This window comes from Sander vitreus, chromosome 15, assembly GCF_031162955.1.
Source record: "Sander vitreus isolate 19-12246 chromosome 15, sanVit1, whole genome shotgun sequence".
Classification (NCBI taxonomy): Eukaryota; Metazoa; Chordata; class Actinopteri; order Perciformes; family Percidae; genus Sander; species Sander vitreus.
In genome coordinates this window covers 24,181,806-24,199,882 of record NC_135869.1, presented here as the reverse complement: position 1 = coordinate 24,199,882, position 18,077 = coordinate 24,181,806, and the positions used below count along the sequence as shown (strand labels likewise).

At 31.4% G+C, this 18,077-nt stretch overlaps 1 protein-coding gene across 1 annotated transcript in view; it reads right to left on the bottom strand.

Annotated features, from left to right (window-relative positions):
• Positions 1-14,096: 14,096 nt before the first annotated feature.
• Positions 14,097-18,077, bottom strand: part of llgl1 (LLGL scribble cell polarity complex component 1) — a 40,142-nt gene continuing 36,161 nt past the window's right edge. Inside the window, exon 24 of the mRNA XM_078269761.1 lies at positions 14,097-16,188. The gene's annotated coding sequence lies outside the window, so the exon portion shown is untranslated. The remainder of the gene's footprint in view (positions 16,189-18,077) is intronic.

The following is an 18,077-nucleotide window of genomic DNA, read 5'->3' as shown; positions in this document are numbered from 1 at the left end:
ATAATAATTTGTAAGATCTGACCGGCCGATCCGAAAAAGTCATAATATAGTATGTTGAAAAATTTAAAAAAAAAGTCTCAGTATAGTCGAAAAAAGTCATAAAAAGTCATAGTGTAGTATGTAGAAAACAGTGATAAAAAAGTCATAGTATGGTCTGTCGAAAAAAGTAATAAAAAGTCATGGTATAATATGTTGAAAAAAACTGATAAAAAGGTCATAGTATAGTATTTCAAAAAAGTTATAGTATATTATGTCGAAAAAAGACAGTATTGTATTTCGAAAAAAGTTAGAAAAAGTCATTGTATAGTATGTGGAAAAAGTCATAAAAAAGTCATAGTATAGTATGTCGAAACAAAAGTGATGTCATAGTATAGTATTTTGAGAAAGTCATAGTATAGTATGTCAAAAAAGTGATAAAAAAATCATAGTATAGTATGTTAAAAAATTCGAAAAAGTTTAATATGTCGAGTTTAGAATAGTATAAGTATGTTAACAAATGTCGAAAAAAGTAATATAGAAAGTTGAAAAATTCGAAAAAAAAGTCACAGTATTGTATGTCGAAAAAAGTGATAAAAAAGTCACAATATAGTGACTATAATATTATAGCAAGTTGAAAAATTTTATAAAAGTCATAAAAGAATCATGTCGAAAAAGTCATAATACAGTATGTCAAAAAAGTAATTAAAAAGTCATAGTATAGTATGTCAAAAAAGTAATAAAAAAGTCATAAAAAAGTCACAGTATAGTATGTCAAAAAAGTCATAGTATGTCGCAAAAGTCATAATACAGTATGTCAAAAAAAGTGATAAAAAATTTCCAAGTATAGTATGTCAAAAAAGTAATAAAAAAGTCATAATATAGTATGTCAAAAAAGTCATAAAAAAGTCATAGTATAGTATGTCGAAAAAGTCATAAAAAAGTCATAGTATAGTATGTCGAAAAAGTCATAAAAAAGTAATATTATAGGATGTTAAAACATAAGTGATAAGTAATAGTATAGTATGTCGAAAAATTTCATGGTATAGTATGTCGAAAAAAGTCATAGTATAGTATGTAGAAAAAAGTCATTGTATAGTATGGCATCAAAATTTTATAAAAAGTCATAGCATAGTATGTCGAAAAAATTGATGTGATGTCATAGTATAGTATGTCGAAAAAAGTAATAAAAAAGTCATAGTATAGTATGTCGAAACAAAAGTGATAAAAAAGTCATAGTATAGTATGTCGAAAACAGTCATAGTATTGTATGTTGAAAAAATTTATAAAAAAAGTCATAGTATAGTATGTTGAAACAAAAGTGATAGAAACGTAGTGTATAGTACGTCGAAAAAGTCACACAAAAGTCATAGTATAGTATTTCAAAAAAAGTGATAAAAAAGTCATAGTATAGTATGTTGAAAAAAATAACGAAAAAAGTCATAGTATAGTATGCCATTAAAGTCATAGTACAGTTTGTCTAAAAAAGTCATAGTATAGCATGTCGAAAAAAAGTTGGAAAAAGTCATAGTATATTATGTCGAAAAAAGTGATAAGTCATAGTATAGTATGTTGAAAAAGTCTTATAAAAGTCATATTATAATATGTTCAAAAAAAAAAAGTGATGTCATAGTATAGTATGTCGAAAAAGTCATAGTATAGTATGTCAAAAAATGTGATAAAAAAATTCAAAGTATGGTATGTCGAAAAAGTCATAAAAAAGTCATAGTATAGTATGTCAAAAAAGTGATGTCATAGTATATTATGTCGAAAAAGTCATAGTATAGTATGTTGAAAAAAGTGATAAAAAGTCATAGTATAGTATGTCGAAAAAGTCATAATACAGTGTGTCAAAATAAGTGATACAAAATTTCAAAGTATAGTATGTCAAAAAAGTAATAAAAAAGTCATAGTATAGTATGTCAAAAAAGTCATAAAAAAGTCATAAAAAAGGCATAATATATTATGTCGAAAAAGTCATAATACAGTATGTCAAAAAAGTCATGAAAAAGTCATAGTATAGTATGTCGAAAAAGTCATAAAAAAGTAATATTATAGTATGTTAAAACGATCGAAAAAAAGTCATAATAAAGTCATAGTATAGTATGTCGAAACAAAAGTGATAGAAACGTAGTGTATAGTACGTCGTAAAAGTCATACAAAAGTCATAGTATAGTATTTTGAAAAAAGTGATAAAAAAGTCACAGTATAGTATGTTGAAAAAAATAACGAAAAAAGTCATACTATATTATGTCAAAAAAAGTCATAGTATAGTATGCCATAAAAATGTTATAAAAAGTCATAGTATAGTATGTCGAAAAAAGTTGGAAAAAGTCATAGTATATTATGTCGAAAAAAGTGATAAGTAATAGTATAGTATGTCGAAAAATTTCATGGTATAGTATGTCGAAAAAAGTCATAGTATAGTATGTCGAAAAAAAGTAATAAAAAAGTCATAGTATAGTATGTCGAAACAAAAGTGATGTCATAGTGTAGTATTTCGAGAAAGTCATAGTATAGTATGTCAAAAAAAGTGATAAAAAATTCAAAGTATAGTATGTCGAAAAAATTTATGAAAAAAGTCATAGTATAGTATGTTGAAACAAAAGTGATAGAAACGTAGTGTATAGTACGTCATACAAAAGTCATAGTTTAGTATTTCAAAAAAAGTGATAAAAAAGTCACAGTATAGTATGTTGAAAAAAACAACGAAAAAAGTCATAGTATTGCATGTCAAAAAAAGTCATAGTATAGTATGTCAAAAAAGTCATAAAAAAGTCATAATATAGTACGTCAAAAAAAGTCATAGTATAGTATGTTGAAAAAGTCATAAAAAAGTAATATTATAGTATGTGAAAACATTCGAAAAAAAAGTCATAAAAAAGTCATAGTATTGCATGTCGAAAAAAGTCATAGTATAGTATGTTGAAAAAGTCATAATACAGTATGTCAAAATAAGTGATACAAAATTTCAAAGTATAGTATGTCAAAAAAGTAATAAAAAAGTCATAGTATAGTATGTCAAAAAAGTCATAAAAAAGTCATAGTATAGTATGTCGAAACAAAAGTGATAAGTCATAGTATAGTATGTTGAAAAATGTCATGGTATAGTATGTAGAAAAAAGTCATTGTATAGTATGGCATCAAACTTTTATAAAAAGTCATAGTATAGTATGTCGAAAAAAGTGATGTCATAGTATAGTATGTCGAAAAAAGTCATAGTATAGTATTTTGAAAAAAGTGATAAAAAAGACACAGTATAGTATGTTGAAAAAAATAACGAAAAAAGTCATAGTATAGTATGCCGTAAAAATGTTATAAAAAGTCATAGTATAGTTTGTCGAAAAAAGTCATAAAAGAATCATAGTATAGTATGTCGAAAAAAAGTTGGAAAAAGTCATAGTATATTATGTCGAAAAAAGTGATAAGTCATAGTATAGTATGTCGAAAAATTTCATGGTATAGTATGTCGAAAAAAGTCATAGTATAGTATGTAGAAAAAAGTCATTGTATAGTATGGCATCAAAATTTTATAAAAAGTCATAGCATAGTATGTCTAGAAAAAGTGATGTCATAGTATAGTATGTTGAAACAAAAGTGATAGAAACGTAGTGTATAGTACGTCGTAAAAGTCATACAAAAGTCATAGTATAGTATTTTGAAAAAAGTGATAAAAAAGTCACAGTATAGTTTGTTGAAAAAAATAACGAAAAAAGTCATACTATATTATGTCAAAAAAAGTCATAGTATAGTATGCCATAAAAATGTTATAAAAAAAGTCATAGTATAGTTTGTCGAAAAAAGTCATAAAAAAGTCATAGTATAGCATGTCGAAAAAGTCATAGTATAGTATGTCAAAAAATGTGAAAAAAAAATTCAAAGTATGGTATGTCGAAAAAGTCATAAAAAAGTCATAGTATAGTATGTCGAAAAAGTCATAAAAAAGTAATTGTATAGTATGTCGAAAAAGTCATACAAAATTAATATTATAGTACGTTAAAACATTAGAAAAAAAAGTCATAAAAAAGTGATAGTATTGCATGTCGAAAAAGTCATAATACAGTATGTCAAAATAAGTGATACAAAATTTCATAGTATAGTATGTCAAAAAAAGTAATAACAAAGTCATAGTATAGTATGTCAAAAAAGTCATAAAAAAGTCATAGTATAGTATGTCTAAACAAAAGTGATAGAAACGTATTGTATAGTACGTCGTAAAAGTCATACAAAAGTCATAGTATAGTATTTTGAAAAAAGTGATAAAAAAGTCACAGTATAGTATGTTGAAAAAAATAACGAAAAAAGTCATACTATATAATGTCAAAAAAAGTCATAGTATAGTATTCCATAAAAATGTAATAAAAAGTCATAGTATAGTTTGTCGAAAAAAGTCATAAAAAAATCATAGTATAGTATGTCGAAAAAAGTTGGAAAAAGTCATAGTATATTATGTCGAAAAAAGTGATAAGTTATAGTATAGTATGTCGAAAAATTTCATAGTATAGTATGTCGAAAAAAGTCATAGTATAGTATGTAGAAAAAAGTCATTGTATAGTATGGCATCAAAATTTTATAAAAAGTCATAGCATAGTATGTCGAAAAAAGTGATGTCATAGTATAGTATGTCGAAAAAAGTAATATAAAAGTCATAGTATAGTATGTCGAAACAAAAGTGATGTCATAGTATAGTATTTCGAGAAAGTCATATTATAGTATGTCAAAAAAAGTGATAAAAGAATTCAAAGTATAGTATGTCAAAAACAGTCATAGTATTGTATGTCGAAAAAATTTATAAAAAAAAGTCATAGTATAGTATGTTGAAATAAAAGTGATAGAAACGTAGTGTATAGTACGTCGAAAAAGTCATACAAAAGTCATAGTATAGTATTTCAAAAAAAGTGATAAAAAAGTCATAGTATAGTATGTTGAAAAAAATAACGAAAAAAGTCATACTGTATTATGTCAAAAAAAGTCATAGTATAGTATGCCATAGAAATGTTATAAAAAGTCATAGTATAGTTTGTCAAAAAAAGTCATAAAAAAGTCATAGTATAGTATGTTGAAACAAAAGTGATAGAAACGTAGTGTATAGTACGTCGTAAAAGTCATACAAAAGTCATAGTATAGTAATTTGAAAAAAGTGATAAAAAAGTCACAGTATAGTATGTTTAAAAAAATAACGAAAAAAGTCATACTATATTCTATATATATCTATCTATATCTATATATATTCTATATTCTATACTATATTAAAATAATGAAAAAGTCATAGTATATTATGTCGAAAAAGTCATAAAAAAGTAATATTGTAGTATGTTAAAACATTCGAAAAAATTCATAAAAAAGTCATAGTTTTGCATGTCGACAAAAGTCGTAGTATAGTATGTCGAAAAAAAGTGATAAAAAGTCACAGTATAGTGTGTCGAAAAGTTTTATTTCACACCTATCCACTCTTGCTGCTTTGGTCTGTATAGGGATTTGAACTGATAACCCACTGGTACCCAACCCAACTCTCTACACACTGAGCTACTACCAGACTTAGTTTAACATTTCAGATAATGTTATAAATTCATAAAAAATGTCATTAATGTCATATTAGAGTATGTCAAAAAAGTAATTGTATAGTATGGCATAAAAATGTTATAAAAAGGCATAGTATGGTATGGCATGAATATGTTATAAAAAGTCATAGCATAGTTTATGGTAAAAAGTGATAAAAAAAGTCATAGTATAGTGTGTTGAAATTTTTTTAGAAAAAAGTCATAAAAAAGTCATAGTATAGTATGTCGAAAAAGTCATAGTACAGTATGTCGAAAAAGTCTTATAAAAGTCATATTATAGTATGTTCAAAAATTAGAAAAAAAAGTCATTGTATAAGTATGTTAACAAATGTCGAAAAAAGTAATATTATAGTAAGTTGATAAATTCGAAAAAATTCATAATATAGTAAGTCAAAAAAAGTCATAAAAAAGTCATAGTATAGTGTGTCAAAAAAGTCATAAAAAGGTAATAGTATAGTATGTTGAAAAAAGTTGGAAAAAGTCATAGTATATCATGTCGAAAAAAGTGATAAGTCATAGTATAGTATGTCGAAAAATTTCATGGTATAGTGTGTCGAAAAATTTCATGGTATAGTGTGTCGAAAAAAGTCATAGTATAGTATGTAGAAAAAAGTCATTGTATAGTATGGCATCAAAATTTTATAAGAAGTCATAGCATAGTTGTCAGGTTCAGGACACTTAAACTTATTAAATCAAAGACGGTCAAGCAAGAAAACGAGACTCAGACGGCAATGAGCAGTTAATAGACATTTGCAAAGGGGAAGAACGCACGTGAGCAACCTTTCTCCAGCATTGCTCTCAGGGAACTTCAAATGTTTCTCTGCAAGAGAGTCGTATTTATTCAAAACACACATAGATTCACAGTTGTTGATACATAGGAATGCTTTTGTGTTGTCTATTCTAGGGGAACCAGGGCAAAGTGCGGGCGCCTGGAGTACTTTGACTGACCTCGGCCCTAAAGATGTTTACAACCCATGATTTGCTGCAGTGAGACACTTGCTGTCTCCGAGAAGAGCAGCTGACACTCAGAGAAACATATATCGTATTGTGCGTATAATAAGGATAGAAACGCAGATTGTTAAATGTGCATATAGAGAGCCTTAAGGTTAAATTATATTAAGCCATTGCTACAAGGAAATAAGCTGAATAATATGGGGAGCATAAAAGGTTGAATAAGATGAATAAAAGACTTTATAAAAATGAATTCTCTATCAATAGTATGTCGAAAAAAGTGATGTCATAGTATAGTATGTCGAAAAATGTCATGGTATAGTATGTCGAAAAGAGTCATAGTATAGTATGTCGAAAAAGTAATATAAAAGTCATAGTATAGTATGTCGAAACAAAAGTGATGTCATAGTATAGTATTTCGAGAAAGTCATAGTATAGTATGTCGAAAAAAGTGATGTCATAGTATAGTATGTCGAAAAATTTCATGGTATAGTATGTCGAAAAATTTCATGGTATAGTATGTCGAAAATTTCATGGTATAGTATGTCGAAAAAAGTCATAGTATAGTATGTCAAAAAAAGTGATGTCATAGTATATTATGTTGAAAAAGTCATAGTATAGTATGTCAAAAGATTTGATAAAAAAATTCAAAGTATGGTATGTCGAAAAAGTCATAAAAAAGTCATAGTATAGTATGTCGAAAAAAAGTCATAGCATAATATGTGGAAAAAAGTGATAAAAATGTCATAGTATTGCATGTCGAAAAAAATAATGAAAAAGTCATAAAAAAGTAATGTTATAGTTTGTTAAAACATTCGAAAAAAGTCATAAAAATGTCATAGTTTTGCATGTCGACAAAAGTCGTAGTATAGTAGGTCGAAAAAAGTGATAAAAAGTCACAGTATAGTATGTCGGAAAAAAAATAATGAAAAAGTCATAGTATAGTATGTCGAAAAAAAAATGAAAAAGTCATAGTATAGTATGTCGAAAAAAGTGATGTCATAGTATATTATGTCAAAAAAGTCATAGTATAGTATGTCGAAAAAAATTATGAAAAAGTCATAGTATAGTATGTCGAAAAAAGTAATAAGTCATACTATAGTATGTGGAAAAAAAGTGATAAAAATGTCATAGTATAGTGTGTCGAAAAGTTTTATTTCACACCTACCCACTCTTGCTGGTTTGGTCTGTATGGGGATTTGAATTGATGACCCACTGGTACCCAACCCAACTCCCTACACACTGAGCTACTACCAGACTTAGTTTAACATGTCAGATAATGTCATAAATTCATAAAAATGTCATTAATGTCATATTAGAGTATGTCAAAAAAGCAATTGTATAGTATGGCATAAAAATGTTATAAAAAGGCATAGTATGGTATGGCATGAATATGTTATAAAAAGTCATAGCATAGTTTATGGAAAAAAGTGATAAAAAAAAGTCATAGTATAGTGTGTCGAAATTTTTTTTATAAAAACGTCATAGTATAGTTTTTCGAAAAAAAGTCATAGTATAGTATGTCGAAAAAGTCATAGTACAGTATGTCGAAAAAGTCTTATAAAAGTCATATTATAGTATGTTCAAAAATTGGAAAAAAAGTCATTGTATAGTATGTTCAAAAATTGGAAAAAAAGTCATTGTATAAGTATGTTAACAACTGTCGAAAAACGTAATATATATATAATAATAATACGTAAGTTGATAAATTCGAAAAAAGTCATAGTATAATATGTCGAAAAAATTTATAAAAAAGTCATAGTATAGTATGTCGAAAAAATTTATAAAAAAGTCATAGTATAGTTTTCGAAAAAAAGTGATAAAAAAGTGATAATATAGTAAGTCAAAAAAAGTCATAAAAAAGTCATAGTATAGTGTGTCAAAAAAGTCATAAAAAGGTAATAGTATAGTATGTCGAAAAAAGTTGGAAAAAGCCATAGTATATCATGTCAAAAAAAGTGATAAGTCATAGTATATCATGTCAAAAAAAGTGATAAGTCATAGTATAGTATGTCGAAAAATTTCATGGTATAGTGTGTCGAAAAAAGTCATAGTATAGTATGTAGAAAAAAGTCATTGTATAGTATTGCATCAAAATTTTATAAGAAGTCATAGCATAGTATGTCGAAAAAAGTGTTGTCATAGTATATTATGTCGAGAAATTTCATGGTATAGTATGTCGAAAAAAGTCATAGTATAGTATGTCAAAAAAAGTGATGTCATAGTATATTATGTCGAAAAAGTAATAGTATAGTATGTCAAAAAATGTGATAAAAAAGTAAAATTATAGTATGTTAAAACATTCGAAAAAAGTCATAAAAAAGTCATAGTTTTGCATGTCGAAAAAAATAATGAAAAAGTCATAGTATAGTATGTCAAAAAAGTCATAAAAAAGTAAAATTATAGTATGTTAAAAAATTCGAAAAAAGTCATAAAAAAGTCATAGTTTTGCATGTCGACAAAAGTCGTAGTATAGTATGTCGAAAAAAGTGATAAAAAGTCACAGTATAGTATGTCGAAAAAAATTATGAAAAAGTCATAGTATAGTATGTCGAAAAAAGTAATAAGTCATACTATAGTATGTGGAAAAAAAGTGATAAAAATGTCATAGTATAGTGTGTCAAAAAAGTCATAATGTTTTATTTCACACCTACCCACTCTTACTGCTTTGGTCTGTATGGGGATTTGAACTGATGACCCACTGGTACCCAACCCAACTCCCTACACACTGAGCTACTACCAAACTTAGTTTAACATGTCAGATAATGTCATAAATTCATAAAAATGTCATTAATGTCATATTAGAGTATGTCAAAAAAGTCATTGTATAGTATGGCATAAAAATGTTATAAAAAGGCATAGTATGGTATGGCATGAATATGTTATAAAAAGTCATAGCATAGTTTATGGAAAAAAGTGATCAAAAAAAGTCATAGTATAGTGTGTCGAAATTTTTTTATAAAAACGTCATAGTATAGTATGTCGAAAAAAGTCATAAAAAAGTCATAGTATAGTATGTCGAAAAAGTCATAGTACAGTATGTCGAAAAAGTCTTATAAAAGTCATATTATAGTATGTTCAAAAATTGGAAAAAAAAGTCATTGTATAAGTATGTTTAAAAATTGGAAAAAAAAGTCATTGTATAAGTATGTTAACAAATGTCGAAAAAAGTAATATTATAGTAAGTTGAAAAATCCGAAAAAAATAATGAAAAAGTCATAGTATAGTATGTCGAAAAAATTCATAAAAAAAGTCATAGTATAGTTTTCAAAAAAAAAGTGATTAAAAAGTGATAATATAGTAAGTCAAAAAAAGTCATAGTATAGTGTGTCAAAAAAGTCATGAAAAAGGTAATAGTATAGTATGTCGAAAAAAGTTGGAAAAAGTCATAGTATATCATGTCAAAAAAAGTGATAAGTCATAGTATAGTATGTCGAAAAATTTCATGGTATAGTATGTCGAAAAAAGTCATAGTATAGTATGTCAAAAAAAGTGATGTCATAGTATATTATGTCAAAAAAGTCATAGTATAGTATGTCAAAAAATGTGATAAAAATGTCATAGTATTGCATGTCGAAAAAAATAATGAAAAAGTCATAGTATAGTATGTCGAAAAAGTCATAAAAAAGTAATGTTATAGTTTGTTAAAACATTCGAAAAAAGTCATAAAAAAGTCATAGTTTTGCATGTCGACAAAAGTCGTAGTATAGTATTTCGAAAAAAGTGATAAAAAGTCACAGTATAGTATGTCGAAAAAAATTATGAAAAAGTCATAGTATAGTATGTCGAAAAAAATAATGAAAAAGTCTTATAAAAGTCATATTATAGTATGTTCAAAAATTGGAAAAAAAAGTCATTGTATAAGTATGTTAACAAATGTCGAAAAAAGTAATATTATAGTGTGTCAAAAAAGTCATAAAAAGGTAATTGTATAGTATGTCGAATAATTCGAAAAAGTCACAGTATATGTGTTGAAAAATGTCATGAGTCATATGTCGAAATTTTTTTATTAAAATGTCATAGTATAGTATGTCGGAAAAAGTGATAAAAAAGTCATAGTATAGTATGTCGAAAAAGTCATAGTATAGTATGTCGAAAAAGTCTTATAAAAGTCATATTATAGTATGTTCAAAAATTGGAAAAAAAGTCATTGTATAAGTATGTTAACAAATGTCAAAAAAAGTTATAGTATAGTATGTCGAAAAAATTTATAAAAAAGTCATAGTATAGTATGTCGAAAACATTTATAAAAAAGTCATAGTATAGTATGTCGAAAAGTTATAAAAAAGTCATAGTATAGTATGTCGAAAAAAAGGGATTAAAAAGTGATAATATAGTAAGTCAAAAAAAGTCATAAAAATGTCATAGTATAGTGTGTCAAAAAAGTCATAAAAAGGTAAGGTAAAAAAGGTAAAGGTAATAATTCGAAAAAGTCATAGTATATGTGTTGAAAAATGTCATGAGTCATAGTATAGTATGTCGAAATTTTTTTATTAAAATGTCATAGTATAGTATGGCGAAAAAAGTCATAAAAAAGTCATAGTATAGTGCAGTGGTTCCCAACCTTTTTTCCTTGGCGCCCCCCCTACTTATGTCTAAGAAAAGCTGAGCCCCCCCTCCGAAACCGAAGTTGAGGTAACTCTCGAGATAGAGCCTTACTTTCTCTTTTGATACAGAGGAGTTATCAGCACTTCTACGTTTCTCCGCCATGTTTCATTCATAAAATATTGATGCCGTGGCGGCAGGACAAACGAGGATTCTAGCAGCTAGCAGCTGACCTGATGACAGCCAGGGTCCCAGGTTAAGAGGTCCCGGAGGTTTGGCCTACTAAGTAGCCTGCCTACAGTTTTAAGCGATAGTTTTCATTCAGACTTTTGTATACATTATATATTCTAGTGTATTATCATAATTTGTTTAACACGTGCATATATATTTTTTTTACCTCAACCTCAAACCAGATAAAGACTTGCGCCCCCCCTGTGATCTTTGCCGCCCCCCTGAGGGGTCCCCGGACCCCAGGTTGGGAACCACTGGTATAGTTTGTTGAAAAATTAAAAATAGTCATAGTACATATGTCGAAAAGAGTCATGAGTCATAGTATAGTATGGCGAAAAAAGTCATAGTATAGTATGTGGAAAAAAAGTAATAAAAATGTCATAGTATGTCAAAAACATCATAGCACTTTATTTCACACCTATCCACTCTCACTGCTTTGGTCTAATGGGGATTTGAACTGATGACCCACTGGTCCCCAACCCAACTCCCCACACACTGAGCTACTGCCAGACTTAGTATAGTATGTCAGATAATGTGAGAAAACGTCATAGTATAGTATGTCATAAAAAAGTCATAGTATACACTGTGTTCCAAATTATTATGCCACCAACCGTTATTCGGTATAAGTCAAATTTCATTGAACAAACCACCCAATGAAAACTCAAAATGAGTTTCAAAACGTTTTATAGGTTGTAAAGAACTGAAAATGGTCATTTGCTGAATTTGCAGCATATTTACTGAAATCAAAAGCTATTTCAATCAAACACATCTTAACAGGGCAGGTTACATGAAGAGATTTGTGGCTGATTCAGAGCACACACGGGTTTGTGCAGATAAAGGCATAATGAGGAAGGTTTCTGCCAGACAAATTCGTCGGATTAAGAGAGCAGCTGCTAAAATACCATTACAAAGCAGCAAACAGGTCTTTGAAGCTGCTGGTCCCGCGAACCTCAAGGTGTAGGATCCTCCAGTGGCTTGCAGTTGTGCATAAACCTACTATTCTGCCACCCCTAACCAATGCTCACAAGCAGAAACGGTTGCAGTGGGCCCAGAAATACATGAAGACTAATTTTCAAACAGTCTTGTTTACTGATGAGTGCCGTGCAACCCTGGATGGTCCAGATGGATGGAGTAGTGGATGGTTGATGGATGGCCACCATGTCCCAATAAGGCTACGACGTCAGCAAGGAGGTGGCGGAGTCATGTTTTAGTCCGGAATCATGGGGAGAGAGCTGGTAGACCCCTTTAGGGTCCCTGAAGGTGTGAAAATGACCTCGGCAAAGTATGTATGAGTTTCTGACTGACCACTTTCTTCCATGGTACAAAAAGAAGAACCGTGCCTTCTGTAGAAAAATCTACTTCATGCATGACAATGCACCATCTCATGCTGCAAAGAATACCTCTGTGTCATAGGCTGCTATGGGCATAAAAGGAGAGAAACTCATGGTGTGGCCCCCATCCTCCCCTGACCTCAACCCTATTGAGAACCTTTGGAGCATCCTCAAGCTAAAGATCTATGAGGGTGGGAGGCAGTTCGCATCAAAACAGCAGCTCTGTGAGGCCATTCTGACATCCTGCAAAGAAATTCAAGCAATAACTCTCCATAAACAAGTTTAATGGATGCAATAATTGTGAAGGTGATATCAAAGAAGCTGTCCTATGTTAAGATGTAACCTGCCCTGTTGAGATGTGTTTGATTGAAATAGCTTTTGATTTCAGTAAATATGACCTAATGCTGCAAATTCAGCAAATGACCATTTTCAGTTCTTTACAACCTATAACATGTTTTGAAACTCTGTTGTGCATAATCATTTGGAACAGTGCATTTTGAGTTTTTTATTTTTGAAAAAAATACTGTTTTCATTGGGTGGTTTGTTCAATGAAATTCGACTTATACCCTAACGGTTGGTGACTTGAAAATGATATTGTATATATTTTATATCATTTGCATCGACTATTACTAGGAAAATCAGTGTAGTATGGCATAAAAATGTTAAAAAAAGTCATAGCATAGTTTGTGGAAAACAGTGATAAAAAAGTCATAGTATAGTAAGTTGAACATTTTTTATAAAAACATCATAGTATAGTATGTCAAAAAAAGTCATAGTATACATCCATCCATCTTCGTCCGCTTATCCGGTATCGGGTCGCGTATAGTGTGTTGAAAAATTCAAAAAATCATAGTATATATGTCGAAAAAAGTCATGAGTCATAGTATAGTATGGCGAAAAAAAGTCATAGTAGTGTGTTGAAAAATTCGAAAAAGTCATAGTACATATGTCGAAAAAAAGTCATGAGTCATAATATAGTATGGCGAAAAAAGTCATAGTATATATGTCAAAAAAAGTCATGAGTCATAATATAGTATGGCGAAAAAAGTCATAGTATATATGTCGAAAAAAGTCATGAGTCATAATATAGTATGGCGAAAAAAGTCATAGTATAATATGTGGAAAAACAGTGATAAAAATGTCGTAGTATAGTATGTCGAAAAAAGTCAAAAAAGTCACAGCATAGTAGGTCTAAAAAAATGTGATAAAAAGGTCATAGTATGTAGTATATAGTATGTCGGAAAATTCGAAAATGTCATAGTATATATGTCGAAAAAAGTCATAAGTCACAGTATAGTATGTCGAAAAAGTCTTAAAAATGTCATTATGTCGAAAAAGTCATAGAATTGTATTTTAGCCCTTTCCTGCTACCAATCCACACTCCTTGCTTTGGTCTGTAACGAAGGTGCCAGAAGAGGAATGATGGTATGAACTTATGGTATAACTGCAATGCTAAATCAGTGGATTACTCTACACTTTAAGTCCAAACAACAATCAATGCTCATAGAGAGTAAATCATTTTATTAACATTCACAATTCTTTATCAGCCAAAATGCTAAATGACCTGATTAAAATCCTACACACAAAACTGAATGACAAAGTAGAAACAAATTCATTTTAACTGTAGAATTAAAAAAAAAGGCAAATCGTGCCAGCTGTAGCATCAAGGGGTTAATTAGTTGTGTGTCAACCAGAGCACGAAACAAGCTAACACAAAAGTAAAAAAGCATTAACATGATTTCTACCTGTTGAGCTTAGTTAGTTAGTAGCGAGGTCCCTTTTTACTTTTTATTTTGTTTTAAGTGAGGTGATCAAAAAGCTGGAATACTTTTTAGGCTGCGACAGGTTCTACAAAGTTCGACCATTTTACTCTATCATGGGCTTGCCGTTATAAACCTGTCCTCTGTAAACCTAGGTATAGATACTGTATATATTTTTTTCTTTTTACACAGTAAAACTTTTTTTTTTAAAAGGGTTAAAAATACTGGTGATCAAAGCTGTGCATCTAGCCAATATTACCCAGAATGCACCGATTCACAGAAACCCACAAAAGAAATCTCCTGGGTGCATCACAGTACACAGTACATTACACTTAGCATTCAGACTGACTTAGCTTCCCTTGCCACACTTCCCTGAGTCCCGTCAACAAGATTTCTGCATGAGATGATCTAAGGAGGGAGGATTTAACAATTCTTCCATTCTACCACATTCTTTACCTTCTCTTTATTTTTTAATCACTGAGAACGCTGATCTTTTCTTCGATCCTTAAGATTTGACCAAACTACAACATTGATTACAGTGAACTCTGAGATCTTGCCTGATAAAAACTGAATTCATCTAATTTTGACTGAAAGATAAAGAATTTATTTGCAACTCAGGACATGCATTTAACAATAAAGGCTTTTCAAAATTTGATTTCACCTAAATCTGCTCTAGTCCTTAATACTTAGTACCGCCTTCGCTTCCCTTTGAAATTGGTGTGAATCATTTCCTCTTGCATCTCCCCCTTTTCTTTTTGTCAGTAAAATATCTTTACTTTCTCCAAAAGCTATACGAAATATATGTAATAGAACATCATTCTTTGTATTACAAAACACCTTCATTTTCCAAGTACTTTGTTCTTCAATACCAAGAGAGATGACAGAGTTTCTCAAAACCTTGGCGGTGATGTGCTTGTGTGAACACGATATATCGGCTCACAGATTTGAAAACAGTTGATTTATGCACCACCACGGCTCACATAGGACACTGGGTGAAGCAATTCAACTGCACCTAATGGCAGAGGGGAAGAATGCAAATTGTACAGCCTTTAACACTCAAATATTCCAAATACTTCATTTCCTAGTCTTCTTGACCTTCACAATAATCCCTTTCAGTCTCTGCTGGATATCCTCATTTCATAAACACGGGTCATTCACAGGGCTGTGGTGGTGTTAAGCAGCGTGCAAAACAATCCAACACATCCACTAGTGTGCACAAGGAATCAACAAGAGCATTTGGCGACTGAGCGCCAATTCCAGTTCCAACTGTGGGGGAAAACCTCAGACCGATCCAGGCACGCCAAAAAACTGTGGATAGAAAAATAAAAACACAGAAACGCCACTGGTAAGTCTCCTAATGCAGGACGTAACAGCCCTTTCCTCGAAAGGCTGAGCCGCAGTCATTACGCCTGGAGAGCGCTTCATAACCATCGGGTCACCACGGGAAGAAAGGCCAAGGAGAAATGACCACACAGAGCGTCAAGATGGATGACGGAAAGTTCCGTTTTCGGTGGTTGAAATCAGAATCATTTGCCCCAAGTCCATCCAGGCGCCACACTGTGCTAGGTAGGCTGTGTCTAGTTCCATGTGGGAGGCAATGTCATGTTTCCAAAGTGGTTATATAAGAAGAAGATGTAGTTCTTCCAGTGGGAGGAACAAACAACGAGAGTCTTTAATGCTGTGTTCGTTGTCCGTGTGAAGGCTTTCCTCCCAGTTTGTGCCAGGCTAACAGGAGAGTGCAGAGTGTTGGCTGGGGGCTCCACAGTGGGATGATGGGAGATGTTTGTGGTCCAGCACTGAAATCCGGTCCATCCAGACCATTTGCGCCAGTCCCTGTAATACATCAACAACAATCAGATGGGCAAAAAAGCATCACCATTTACATCAGTCTGTAGCTTCCAGCAGCTACTCTCAGATACAACTCACGCTACTCAATCAACTCTGCTCACTGCTGCCCCCCCTCCCCCAATTATGTGCACACGCAGTAACCCCCACCCCCAACCATGTTGTCGGTGATTGGCTGGAACGTGGTTTGTTGTATTTTGGTGCACAGCCTGTGCCTCTAGTGTTTGTTTGACGTTTACGACCCGTGTTGTCTCCCGAGACCGGGCTTTTTTTACAGTGTGTTCAGGGGGCAGGCAGCTAGCGGATCAAGGAGAGATGCCTACGATTTGAGACAAAAATGAAACTGTGCTGAAACCATGCAGGAACTCATAGTGCACCTTTAACATTTGCTGGCTTCAGCTTCTTGATTGTGAGGATTTGCAGAAGTTCTACTTTTACGTGACTGTAAATTTTATAGATTAAAAAAAAAATTGACAGATTAATTGATAATGGCCCAAATTAACATACAAATATAAACTACTTAACATGTATATAGTATTAATAAATACAATGGAATATTTTACATATTAAAAAAATAAAGTGATTGCAGTACAGAATATGCAGTTAAGGTGTATTGTCTATATTTTCAAAGGGCACCACCAGAGGGAAGCAGAGAGCTTAAAAGGTGAAGGAGAGCCTTGTTGACAAACGGACAGAGCAGGGAGGCTTCAGCAACCATTACCTCCTGATTTATGTGAAAGCAGAGAGTAATGCATCTGAATGGATGAGTGCAATTAGTGCACAAGCTTCAGCTGTGATAATAATCTCTTTTCTGTAGACAGACAAAAAAAGAAATACATTTTTTTTCTCTAATATGTCGTTTATTTGAATAAAAAAATAAAAAAATAACTAGTCTTAAGTCTTAATTAGGGCTGTCAGCGTTAACGTGTTAATCGCGATGCGATTAAGGGCCGACGCAATGCGATTCATTTATTTTTTTTTTTTAATCGCATGCCGGCATTTATTAATTTATTTTACACTTCACTCGGCTTTGCGTCGTACCTAACAGGCTACTATTTTGACCCTTTGCAGCACCGTTACTTATCATCAAGCTGCCACTTCCTTGTATCACATCCTGCTGCTGCAGGCATGTGAACACAGCAGCAATGAAATCCTGAATGGCGCTTTTTATTTTCCAAAACTCCCAGACGGCTCGTAGACAAGTCGAAAGCCATATGCACGTTGTGTAAAGCCGAATTAAAATATCACCGAAGCACGTCAAGCTTGAGCTACCACCTACGGAGCTAAGCATAGTACTACAGTTAATGTGATGCTACCAGCTAGCATGCTACCCATTCAGGTAAAGCAGTATTTTGGAGAGTGCTACTTGCCGACCTGTGGATGAAACCAAATCCCAAAAGATTACTACAGCTCTTGCGAAACGGGTGGCAACTAACTGCAGACCTGTTAGCATCGTAGAGGACTCGGGTCTTAAAGACGTACTACGGCTGGCATGTTCTGACCCGTCTCGTTGCCGTCGAGGGGGACAGCAGCCCCCCACACAGCCTGTACGACACGGAGAAAGCAGCCACACTGGAACAGCCGCAAAGTGCTGCAAACGCTGTCTCATTAACCGGTGATCACTGGACGTCAGTGAGTAATCAACATTATTTAGGAGTTACTAAACACTATATTGACTCTAGTAAGGATAGGGATTTTTAGTTTTTTAGTTAGGTACTTGGAGGAATTGTGCAACAATGACAGATTCACACATTTTTCTTTTGTTTACAGTAAATACATAATTACAAATCTTAAAATCAAGTTCATAAAGTAACTTTCTTTGCATTCATTTGATTCCAAATCAAGATACACTGGTAACAATTGCTTTCGATTGTTAA